A 12,730-nucleotide genomic window follows, 5' to 3' on the forward strand; every position below is an offset into this window, starting at 1 on the left:
TCTCCGGGGTTCTGGTTCCTCGTGTTTTATTCTCCGGGGTTCTGGTTCCTCGTGTTTTATTCTCCGGGTTTCTGGTTCCTTGTGTTTTATCCTCCGGGTTTCTGGTTCCTCGTGTTTTATCCTCCGGGTTTCTGGCTCCTCGTGTTTTATTCTCCGGGTTTCTGGCTCCTCCTGTTTTATTCTCCAGGTTTCTGGTTCCTCCTGTTTTATTCTCCAGGTTTCTGGTTCACTCATGTTCTCCTCACTCTCCTCTTTAACAAACACCATCTTCACAGCAGCAGATCTCAGTTCAGATGATACTCCTCCAGATATTCCTGCTTGCTTCAAAACTTAGTCACGACTGTGAGGATGAGAATATTACAGGTATTTACTGACCTGATTCAAAAACTGTATTTTTCTACTTACAGAAACAATATTTCTAACCGTTTGTATTAAGCCAGCATCACGACAAAACAACAGAGAGCGCGGTGAAACTAATCTTCTTCCTCTGAGGTTTAATGGTGTTTGGCAAACAAACGTATGTGTTTAGCGCCACCCGCTGGACTGGAGTGTGAAGTGGCGAGAGGAGGGAAATAATACGGGAGAAATTACTTTGCATCTAAGGTGAGCTGATTTTTCGTTCTTAAAAAAAAAAACCGCTCTGCACAAATAAATGAAAAGGAATTAAAATTATAGCCTCACATGGTATTTTATCAACATCAACAGTCTTTGTGATTGAGGATTAGAGAAGAAAAACAAGTGAATTATTAGTGAAATATTTAATTGAAAATCACACAATGTTGCAGTATTTAAATATGGAAATTAAGATCAATAAAACACGTGATAATAATAAGATGTAGCCTAATTCAAAATAATAATTAATAAATAATAATAATAATAATAATAATAATAAAATAATAAAAAAAAAAGGTTTCGCATGAAAAACAACGATTTTGTTATGTGTCTTTCTAAATATCTGGGACTTAAGACATGACCGACTGTGTTTAGAAGGATATTTGATATAGGCTATTTTTGTGTGTATTTGTCCTTTCAAATTCAAAACAAAAGAAACAAGTCATGAGAAAATTCAATTCTGAAAATGACTTTATTTATTTATTTATTTAACTTGTATTTAATACGCAGTTGTTTATAATAGAACAAAGGTATTAGCATTTGAACACTTTCTAACATTGACATTATACTTAAAGTAATTTACTCAGAGTGTAAAACAAACTTGTTAAATTAAAACTTATCTGACAGCCTCATTAATGAAGAATAAACCTCTCATCTTCTCTCTGTCCTCTTAATAAACTCAGTCTTTGCAGATTTCAGCTCTTCCTGATGATTTCATGCTCTTCTTCACTTGTAAACTGATGGGAATATTCCAGCATTTATTGCTGAACTACAGTGTGGGAGGAGCTTCACTGATGATGTAGTTGCAGTGGGAGGAGTTGATCTACAAAAATCAAATATGTGACCCTGCACCACAAAACCAGTCATAACCCAGAGCAAAATTCCTGAGACCCAGATCAGGCCCACACCTGACACTTTCATCCAGGGCTGGATTGGTAATCGGGCATACCGGGCGTTTTCCCGGTGGGCCAACGCATTTAAGAGGCCGACAGAAGTTTTTTTTTTTTTTTGCCGAGGACCATCACGCACGGACAGCGAGCAGCCAGAGGCCTATTGGGTTGTCTCCTGTATTGACAGCGTAAACATCCAATCACAATGCGCTATAGACGGAGTGATGAAGTACTTTGCTCCTCCTATATAAAGATCGGTTCACATCAACTTCTTCCTCGTCGGTTTTTCCCACGTTTTCGTACCCCCTCAGATTTCTGAGCCAAATGGATTTTAAATGCAGCTTCCAAAAGACAAAAAATAGCCGAAAAATGCCAGGGCCGATTTTTTGTCCCAGTCCAGCCCTGCCCATGACTGGGAGTGAAATCCAAGCACCCGCTCTAGAGGTAACGTCTAAATCTGCCAGATTCAAAGGGAGATTGCGTGCATATTGCCCCTACGGTGACAATGCTAATCACTTCTTGAATGGGTGTGCCAATTTCAAAGAGCTCACAAAGGAACAGAAGGAATCCTGGATCCATAAGAACAATCGATGCTGGTGCTGTGGGCGGAGTCATCATGCTTCCAAATGTAACCTAAAATCCCCCTGTAAGACGTGCCATAGGAAACACCTTCTTATTCTGCATGATGTAAATGAACGGACGGTAGATAATGAATCTGAAACGGACACAAGAGAGAACTCCTGTCTGGTTAACACCACCAAAGACGTCCTGTATGTGGATCGCCCTGTCTACAGCCGCAAGGTTCTCCTAAAGGTGAGCAAAGTCATCATCACCAACGGGGACAAATCTATTGAGGCATATGCTGTGTTAGACGATGCGTCGGAGAGGACCATACTGCTACACACAGCAGCACAGCAGTTAAATTTGAAGGGGCAGCCTGAGAACCTCGTACTGCGGACAGTGAGGCAGGACCAACAGGTTCTTCATGGGGCGGCAGTCTCGTTCACCGTGTCTCCAGTCACTAACCGACACAAGAAATTCCCCATTCAAGGTGCCTTTACGGCCGAAAGGCTTGGTCTCGCTGAGCAAACTCACCCTGTTGCATCCCTCCATAAGATGTACAAACACTTAGTTGGATTGCCCTTGCAGCAAATAGATAGAGTACAGCCTGTACTGCTAATTGGCTCAGATTGTCCACACCTTGTTACCCCAATTGAGCCTGTTCACCTAGGCCCTCCAGGAGGACCTGCTGCAGTTCGAACTAGGCTAGGCTGGACTCTACAAGGCCCTACACACGAGATCAAGTACAGACTCAACACTCACCAATGCCTCTTTACTGCCATCTCCCCCAATGCTGATCTGTTTGCCCAAGTGGAAAAGCTATGGCAGATGGATGTAATTCCGTACCGCAGTGAGAAGGTAGTGACGCGGTCAAAACTTGATCAAGAGGCCATCAGACTCTTGCAAGAGAAAACGGTAAGAGTTAACGTGGATGGTGTCATGCGTTATGCGACCCCGCTCCTTCGCATACAACACATGCCAACTCTGCACATGCCAAAAGAAGCTGTTCTGCCGCAGCTAAGAAGCATTGAGTGAAAGCTGATGAAGAACCCTGATCAGGCCTGTGCTTACAAAACTGAAATTGAGAGACTCAAGAATGCTAACTATGTAGAGAAACTGCAACCATGCGAGGCTGAGAGATCACAAGAATCATGGTACATCCCTCACCATATGGTCACACACAACGGCAAGAATCGGGTCGTTTACAACTGCTCATTCCAGTATGAGGGCCAGAATTTGAACAAGCTGCTTCTTCCAGGTCCCACCTTAAGTCCAACCCTGTTGGCAGTGTTACTACGCTTCCGTGAACATTCCACAGCCTTAAGCAGTGACATCCGTGGGATGTTTCATCAGGTGAGGCTGCTCCCTGATGACAAACCTTTACTCCAGTTCCTGTGGAGAGACATGACTTTAGAACAAGCACCAGATGTGTACCAGTGGCAGGTACTTCCCTTTGGGACTACTTGCAGTCCCTGTTGTGCCACGTTCGCCCTGCAAAAGCATGTGCTGGACCACAGTCAACCAGGAGATGAGGTGAGAGAGGTCATAGAGAAGTTCTTCTATGTTGACAATTGTCTCCACAGTCTCACCTCTAAAGATGCCGCCAAAAATCTTGTTGATCAACTCTGTGCCCTGCTAAATGAAGGAGGCTTTGAATTGCAACAATGGGCCAGTAATTGCCCGGCAGTGGTTGCTCACCTTCCCTCAGATACAAGATCGAACAGCTGTGAGCTCTGGCTTAGTCAGGGACTGCAAGATACCCATGAATCTACCCTTGGACTGCTCTGGCATTGTCAGTCAGACACTTTGCACTACAAGCACAGGATAGTGAATTGCACTAAAGTAACCATGCGCAGCATTTATCGTGTCCTGGCCAGCCAGTACAATCCCCTCGGCTATATTATCCCGTACACCACTCGAGCAAAAATGCTGGTGCAGCGTCTATGGGATAAAAAGCGTGACTGGGATGACCCGCAACTGCCAGAAGATCTGCTCAGCTTATGGAGTTCATGGGAGAAAGAACTGAGTGATCTGGAAAAGATATCACTGCCGAGATGCTATTCCAGTCCAGACTTGGATCTCCCAACTAGCAGACGTGATATACACGTATTCTGCGATGCATCGGAGCAGGCCTATGGATCCGTGGCCTATTTGTGGACAGAAAATACAGAAGGCAAAGTTGAAGTTGCATTTCTAGCGGCCAGATCATGGGTTGCCCCCTGAAAGCAGCAGTCTATACCTCGCCTTGAACTATGCGCAGCTCTGAGTGGTGCCCAGCTCTCCAAGGTCCTTGTCACAGAACTCACCATCCCCATTGGTTCCTTAACACTGTGGTCGGATTCTATGACTGTACTTACTTGGCTGTTGTCAAGTTCTTGTCGTTACAAGGTGTTCGTGGGAACTCGGGTGGTGGAGATACAAGAACTCACAGCATCTGCGACCTGGCATTACATACGATCCGAGGACAATCCTGCGGACAGCATCACAAGAGGTAAACGCCTGTGTGACCTAGTAAAAGGAAGCCAGTGGAATCAAGGTCCTTCATGTCTCAAACTGCCGCCAGCGAATTGGCCCAAGCAACCTTTCTTGCCTACTGAAGAACAGAGTAATGAGATGAGGCAGTCTGCATTTTGTGGATCGACTACAGTTATACCTTTGCCAAATCCACAGCAGTATGACACACTGGCAGAGTTCATAAAGGCATGCAGTCAGCAACTCCACGGGGTGGCGAACATTACATGCGCTGACAAACAGAGAGAGGTAGAATAAACAGTGCTTTGTCAAATGCAGACCGAGTCCTTCCCTACCGAGATGGTCCAACTGAAGTCTGGGAAACCAGTATCCGGTATGAGCAGGCTGGCTTCTCTCTCTCCTGAGTTTGACCCTACCAGTGGTCTTATTCGTGTGGGTGGACGTCTAAGACGCTGCAGTGAGGCAGAATTGGATTCTATTCATCCCGTCGTCCTTGCCCCTCAACATCCTGTGACCAAACTCATTATCAAGGATTATGATAAGAAGCTGCACCACCCTGGGCCAGAACGAGTGTTCGCAGAGTTAAGGAGGACTTACTGGGTATTGCGAGGCCGTGAAGCAGTATGGCGACACCAACGTCAATGTAGAGAGTGTCGAAAATGGAAGGGACAACCAGAAGTTCCTCGTATGGCTGACTTGCCACTTGCAAGACAACAGCTCTTTAAGCCTGCCTTCTTCTCAACTGGCATGGACTGTTTCGGACCCTACATCATTAAGATCGGACGCCGAAATGAGAAGAGGTGGGGCTTATTATTCAAGTGCCTTACGACCAGGGCAGTGTATATACAGTGGGTACGGAAAGTATTCAGACCCCCTTAAATATTCAGACTCCTTCCTGATGGCCCTGAGACGCCTTATCGCTCGACGTGGGAAGCCGAACGAATTGTTAAGTGATCAAGGCACTAACTTCAAGGGTGGAGAACGAGAGCTGAAGGAGTCCTTTGCTGCTTTACATGAGGAGCTACAAGACCACCTTGCTTCCCAGAAAATCAAGTTCGTCTTCAATCCACCAGGAGCACCCATTTTTATTTATCATCAGTTTAGATTTTTGCCGGGACATTTTCTGAATTGATAGTTGAGAATGGTTTTGTCTTCACTGTAAGAAAGAGAAGCAGAAAATCAATAAATTAAACTCAAATTAGTATCAACTTCTGATTAATAAGCATAAAGGATATTATATTCTACCTTTTTATCAGTTGTGTGCTTCTTTATAAAAACGGTTCATGGAGCGGAGGATCATATAATGGATAAGGAGGAAGTTAGAAGTGTAGGTCATTGCAGAAATCTGAAAATACATTCATGGAACATTAACTGCTTGATAAAGTGTTTAGTTGCAAAATGTTTTTGTTCTGTAATGTAGACACCATCTCTACACTCAACTTTTGAGAGTAGTTATCGAGTTATGCTGCACAAAACTGAAAAACATTGTTATTGCTTTAATTACTGCTCAAAGAAAAGTGTATAATGTCTGCAAATCTTAGATTAACTATTAAATTGACCTTTTTATCAGTTGTGTGCTTCTTTAAAAAAACAGTTCATGGAGCGGAGAATCATATAATGGATAAGGAGGAAGTTTCAAGGGTAGCACATTGTGGAAATCTGAAAATACATTCATGGAACATCAACTGCTTGATAAAGTCTTTACACAACAGCATTTTGCAACTAACGTAGACACCAGATGTACACTCACCTTTTGAGAGTAGTGGACAGTAGATATTGAGTTTTGATGCACAAACCTGAAAATGTATTGTTATTGGGTGCAACAGTGCTTGAAGAAACGAGTCAATTCAAGTTTTGCAGACATTATGCAATTAAATTTACCTTTTTATCAGTTTTGTGCTTCTTTATAAAAACAGTTCATGGAGCAGAGAATCATATAATGCATAAGGAGGAAGTTAGAAGTGTAGGTCATTGCAGAAATCTGAAAATACATTCAAGGAACATTAACTGCTTGGTTAAGTGTTTACACAACAAAAATATTTTGCACCGTCTCTACACTCACCTTTTGAGAGTAGTGGACAGTAGTTATTGAGTTATGCTGCACAAATAAAAGAATATTGTTATTGCTTTAATGACTGCGCAAACAAAATACTTAATCTAAGCTTTGCAAACATTATACAATTAAATGTACCTTTTTATCACTTGTGTCCTTCTTCATAAAAAAAGTTCATGGAGCAGAGAATTACATATTGGATAAGGAGGAAGTTCCAAGTATAGTTGCAGAAATCTAAAAAAAAATAAATAAAACATTAATAGAACATTAGGTGCTTGGTAAATGAAATGCTTACACAACAAATACATTTTGCAACTAATGTAGACACCTTCTCAACACTCACCTTTTGAGAGTAGTGGAGACTAGTTATTGCGTTTTGATGCATAAACCTGAAGATGTATTGTTAGTAGGTGAAACAGTGCTTGAAGAAATGAATCAATTCAAGTTTTGCAGACATTACACTACTACATTTACATTTTTATCAGTAATTTTCTTCATTATGGGAGTTATTGGACTATAGAATGATGTGTTGAATGGAGTATAGAATCTCTTGCATGGGGGAAATTATGACTTCAGTGCATTTCATATGTCTGAAAAGATAACTTGCATGTGCTTACTTGCATATAGTTGATGAATTTAGCAATGCCTTTAAAACAGTTTATTATATTTTAAACCGAAAAATGTTTGTGTAACCAGGCACTCCTGAGTCAACTTACCTTTGTTAGTTTTAGTACATTTTGACCATTTTTGTGTTGTTCCATGAACTTAATTTTGATATATTAGGAGACAACTGGATGGATGCAGGCAGTCTTTGTGGATGCTTCCTATGATGTTTGGAAGCATCCATTATTGTTTGGATGGCTTAGAATATGACTGAAATTAGATTAATAATAAAATACATTAGTAATGTAATATACTTGAAGTCAATAAAAAATTAGATAAATCTCTTAAAAGTAAGGATAATTAAACAGAATTCAAAATAAAGCAAGCATAAAGCTGAATACAAATGAAATACTACAATTACCTTGGCTGGATGAACCTTATTAGCTCAAGAAAGAAGAGCAATTATGGGAGATGTAGGATTGTGAATGACGATCAGTGGTTTGTACTTGAGGCTGGATTGACTGGACTCTGTGGATCTTGGAATCTCAGGATAGTGTTCACATGGTATGGACACAAAAACAGAACAGACAATACAATGATACCATTTTCTAATTTCAGTGTGTTGCATACATAAAATGGATTGCCTTCAGATAGACCTTCATTGATAACATGGAACATCTGTACAGATTCAACTGATGATTTAACTGATGGATCATTATAAGAGTCGTTTAGATATAGATAGTCTAAGAACATACCGTCTCAAGTTATACACTTGTTCTCCAGTTGTATGCCCATTGGAATCTCAGAATAAGGGTACCGAAAAGAAAAGAGAATGCAGTTATAATGATTTCAGTACATGTCACAATCATTCCCTCAGCCTGCCTACCTGTATCAGTACTGCCTGATGGTAACTGTAATAGGTTTGCACGATTTCGATTGAAACGTTTTCTGCATCTTTAACATAGACATGGTCTATCAGCGTTCCTTTCTCAGTTGTAGGATGTTGCACATGTTGACTCTATCCATGTAATTCCATTAATGTTCCAATTGTAGATGATGTCAAGATGTCCTCATTGAAGTCTCCCATAATCACTTTCTTTCCTGAATGTTTCTCCAGCTCATTAATAACATGTAACATATTTTGTCGAAACATGTCAAGTGGATATGAATTAGGCCTGTACAGCAAAGCAGCATTCAAACTTATATGTGGAACTGCAAAGTATAGACATTCCAAGTTGCAAGGTTCTGGAATGATAACGTTAAAATGAATGCCTTCACAACAGAATACTCCGACTCCACCACCTCTTTGTCGTTTTAAATCAGTAAAAAGTGGAGTGCTCTCATCATAACACTTAGCTCTCGGTTTGTTCTTAAAAACAAATCCTGGTATCTGTACATCATCTTCAACTTTTAGCCAAGTTTCAGTTAAACAGATACAATCCACATTCATTAGCTGTCCGTGAACTTGAATATCTTGAACATGAGCTCGAAGACTTTGTACATTATGAAGAGCAATTGTAAACCTATCAGGTGTCTTTATGACACTGTGATTTTCTAACGTAAGTCGGAGCATGTTTTTCATAGCAGAGTCGATTTTCTCATTACAATATATGACAGACTCTTTGAAGTCATTAATCATTAGTCCATAGAGGGTTCTCACACGACTCAGTGCAACATATGCTTGTCCCGGACAAAATACCTTGTCAAGTGAGATGACCGCTTTGTCTGCTGTGAGTCCTTGCACTTTGTGAACAGTGCATGCCCATGCCAATTTAAGTGGAAACTGACATCTTAAACCACCATCGTTTGTGACTTGATCTGCTTCCACTTAAATAACAGTAGAATTTGAGGAATATTTCTGTCGTTGCTTCGATCTCTGAATTTGACCAACATTTGGATGATCAAATTCAACATGAATAGCTGTTGGGAAGTCATCATCATCATCATCATCATCATCATCAGGTTTTATTTTTGGCTTATGTGGACAACTGTGCCAAAGGCTCCATTGACAAGTCCATCTGAAACATCAAGATTTTTCCTTAGCATTACTCTGGCTCCAACACCCAAGGAAACACATTTGTCCAAACAGGAGTTGAAAACTTTCGCATGAAATCCAACTTTTGATCCTATTCTTCCAGTTTCTGGATTTCTCACAAAGTCTCTAGCTCGAATAGTGATTGCCTCAGGACAACACGCAATAAGTTTCTGAATATTGTATTCATCAACCTGACCATTTGTAGAAAATATATGAATAGCATTACATTCTTCACCTGTTTCACGTTGCTTCAACATGTTAATGTCGCTTGGGCTTAGAGTTTCCTTCTTTTTATGAACTCGAAGATGATTTAACATTTCAGCAAAAGATGCATCTTGTTGCCTGACAACTTGTGTTAGTTCGGCAATTTCAAACTTGTTATCCCAAAGATTCACTCCTTTTGGATCAACATACAGGGGAATTCCCTTGACAGGTGGAAGCTGGTAAAAATCATCAACGCAGACCAAACTGACTTTTCCAAAAATGGAGTAGTCACCAGTTTGCTTAATTTGTCTCAATCTCCCATGAACATAAGACAAAAGGTGATGGTCAACCATAGACACCTCATCAATGATCAGAATCTGCAAACCTCCCATGTTTGCATGCAGTGAATTGATTTTGTCATCACTTAGCGGCTGATATGGCAGTTTGACATCGGCACCTACCGAAAAGGTATTATGAATTGTGGAAGCACCAATGTGGTAGCTAGCCACTCCAGTTGATGCAGTTAAAATCACACTTCTATCATCAGGGTTTTCGGACAGCTGAGATAAAAGTCTGGAAGATTCGTAGTATATTGCTTTGATTAAATGGCTTTTCCCTGTGCTTGCTCCACCAGTAACGAACAAGTGAAATGGTTCAGGGATTTCTCCAAGAAGTTTTTCTAGACACCATTTCCGCACTTTGTAAAAGATTGCAGATTTTTGTGCATTTAATGATCTTAGTAAACATAACGCCTCTTCTCTAGACATTCCAGCATGGTTGGTTTCAATACTGTATGGAATTCGAGGGTTCGCTACAAGATCTGGAATAGAAGGCTCAGAATCATCTTCATCAGGAATTATATTACTCTTCTTTAGTTCTAGGCATTCATGACGTTCCTTTTCTGTTTCAGGACACAATGCAGCCCAAGCATCTTCCAAATCAACACCCTGCTCCAAAAGCAGTTGAGCTCGATCTATTTTGTCACTTTCCTTTTCAAACAGTGCTCGATTAGCATCGACAATACATTTTACTTTTGTCACATTACTTCCACATTTCACAGCACCATTGTTGTAGAATTCCTCATAAGTGGTAAAACTCTCAGGCTTGAGTCAAGTCAAGTCAAGTCAAGTCTGCTTTATTGTCAATTCTTCCACATGTACAGCACATACACACAGAGAATTGAAATTGCGTTACTCTCAGACCCTTGGTGCATACAGATAACACTAACAGTAGAACATAAATACAGATATACAGATTAAATATAAAATACAACTATACAAATATACAAATAAGGTAACGTAAAAAAATATATAAAAAAAAAATATATATATATAAAGCAGCACACGGCAGATAGAGTGCAAACCAGTGAAGTAAACAACAGTGCAGATATAATGATTTGTAGTGCAAAAAGAGCTTATTTAGACTGATTAAAGAGAAGCCGCAGCGTGTGAACGCGCCGCCATCTTGAGGGAGTATCAAGATTGAGCTGACAGTCTTCATAATGTGGCAAGAAAAGTTGCAACAATGAATGAAAGTACTTTTCAGGATCTTTTTTTGGAGAAAATCTCGGATATCGGACAACAGCAGGTTCAGTTCGAGTTCTCTTCATCATATAACCGCAGTTGTTGTTAAGCTTAATCACCTTGTCTTCTTTGTGAAGAAACCTCTGATTTTGACAATATCCTGTTTTCGGAGCAAAAACTTGCAAGACATTGAATCTCAAACTCGTGTTTGGCCTATTCTTGTATCGGTCAACCAGACTGGTCATCCAAAAGCTAGTTTCTGCACCAGACTGCTCATCTTTGTTTTTGATAACACGAAGAGGCAAACTCATCTTTACAGGATTCAATCCAATTGGAATAAATTGGACTTTACGAGAACATTCCTTCAAGTGCATACACTCTTAACCCGAATTAGTTGACTTTACTAGAAAATTGCGTGGAAACCCGTTGCACTAAACAATTTTAGTTTTTACACAGGGTGAAACTAAACAGGTTAAGTTGTATTAACTTAGAACATTTAGTGGGTGTAGCAGACAAATCAAGTTGGCATTAGTAATCTTTACTAAAAAGCATTAGTTCACATTATGAATTTTTTTAAGGATATGTTTTATAAAATAACTATTAAGTTGAACAAAAAAATATTAACAAATGATTTTTAGTGATAATTGTTATATTTATATGTCTTATAATTTTAAAATGATACTACTTAAATTGTACAATTATTTTAATTACTTTTAAAGAAATAAACAATAACAACATTTCAATGTTTTTTTTTGTTTATTGTTCACAAAAAGTTGTACTTAACTTTTCAACCAAAAGACAAGTAACATTTTTTGCATAAGAAAACATTTTTGCTTGTTAACAATTGTAAATTGTTTAGAGGAACATGAACACACAGTATTCAACAATATGCTATATCCATGTGAATGCTGGTTAGCGTTATAAACGGTGACCCGACAGAAAAAGCTAATTTATTATACTGTTATACCTTAACTGTGAACCGACAGGGGAAAAAAATTGCGTTGACCGACACATTAACACTACGTTAACATTTTAGAGTTAAACATCGGTCCGGATTTTTGGGTTATCGTTTTTTTCAGAAATATATAAACAGATAAAAACTTCTTTACACACTCACCATGTCACGTTGCTTTCAAAAAATCCACGGTAAACGTGCACCAGCAGCCAGAAGACACTCATCAGCCAGCGCTCTGCTCACGTCAAGACCTGACGCAATCAAGGCCCCTCCCCTCCCTTACAAAAACGTAACGCACTGAGTTGTCTCTTCTTAACATGATCATTACACTCAATTTTTTCTTCTGATTAGTGCAAACAGCTAATTTTATTTAGTAATGACACCATTTTCTAAAGAACAATAAAGAATAAGTAATGACCACTTAAAATGTTTTATTAACAAAATCCGGGTTTAGAGTGCAGCCTTTTTTTATGTGCTATCTTGTTATGTTGTATGTTCCCTTGGTCTAACAAAATTTGAGTTGTAAATTGGTTCTGCAGCCCATCTCAGCAAGACACACTCCTCCAAACTGTGTTTGAACTGGGAGGAGTTTGCTGCAGTATTGATTTCAATGGGGCCCTCACACATTTTCCTAGATCAACCTTGAGGTTCCATTTTGTTGTTTTCAGCGTAAACCTGTGAAACCTGTGTGTCTAATTCTAAACTTTAAAATACATTTATTTTTAGTTGTTTTAACTACAAATTTAAATAAAGAATGAAAAGGCAATTATACATTTACACACCTAAAATACATATATCAAGAGCATGCTCACAGATGAGAAC

General features: G+C 39.7%; 2 long non-coding RNA genes and 1 pseudogene across 2 annotated transcripts; all 3 read right to left on the minus strand.

Annotated features, from left to right (window-relative positions):
• Positions 1–5,631: 5,631 nt before the first annotated feature.
• Positions 5,632–6,640, minus strand: LOC107690098 (uncharacterized). The gene is made up of 3 exons (XR_001634399.1): positions 6,598–6,640; positions 5,781–5,880; positions 5,632–5,691 (listed from the first exon to the last, which is right to left on the minus strand). It is a non-coding gene; the product is annotated as an uncharacterized LOC107690098 (long non-coding RNA).
• Positions 6,641–7,118: 478 nt separating this feature from the next.
• On the minus strand, positions 7,119–7,805 carry LOC107690094 (uncharacterized). The gene is made up of 3 exons (XR_001634398.1): positions 7,613–7,805; positions 7,305–7,461; positions 7,119–7,178 (listed from the first exon to the last, which is right to left on the minus strand). It is a non-coding gene; the product is annotated as an uncharacterized LOC107690094 (long non-coding RNA).
• Positions 7,806–9,167: 1,362 nt separating this feature from the next.
• The window catches only part of LOC107690095 (uncharacterized), a 13,344-nt pseudogene continuing 9,781 nt past the window's right edge, over positions 9,168–12,730 (minus strand).

The sequence above is a fragment of the Sinocyclocheilus anshuiensis genome, unplaced genomic scaffold, assembly GCF_001515605.1.
Source record: "Sinocyclocheilus anshuiensis isolate Anshui unplaced genomic scaffold, SAMN03320099.WGS_v1.1 scaffold2251, whole genome shotgun sequence".
In the NCBI taxonomy this organism is placed as follows: Eukaryota; Metazoa; Chordata; class Actinopteri; order Cypriniformes; family Cyprinidae; genus Sinocyclocheilus; species Sinocyclocheilus anshuiensis.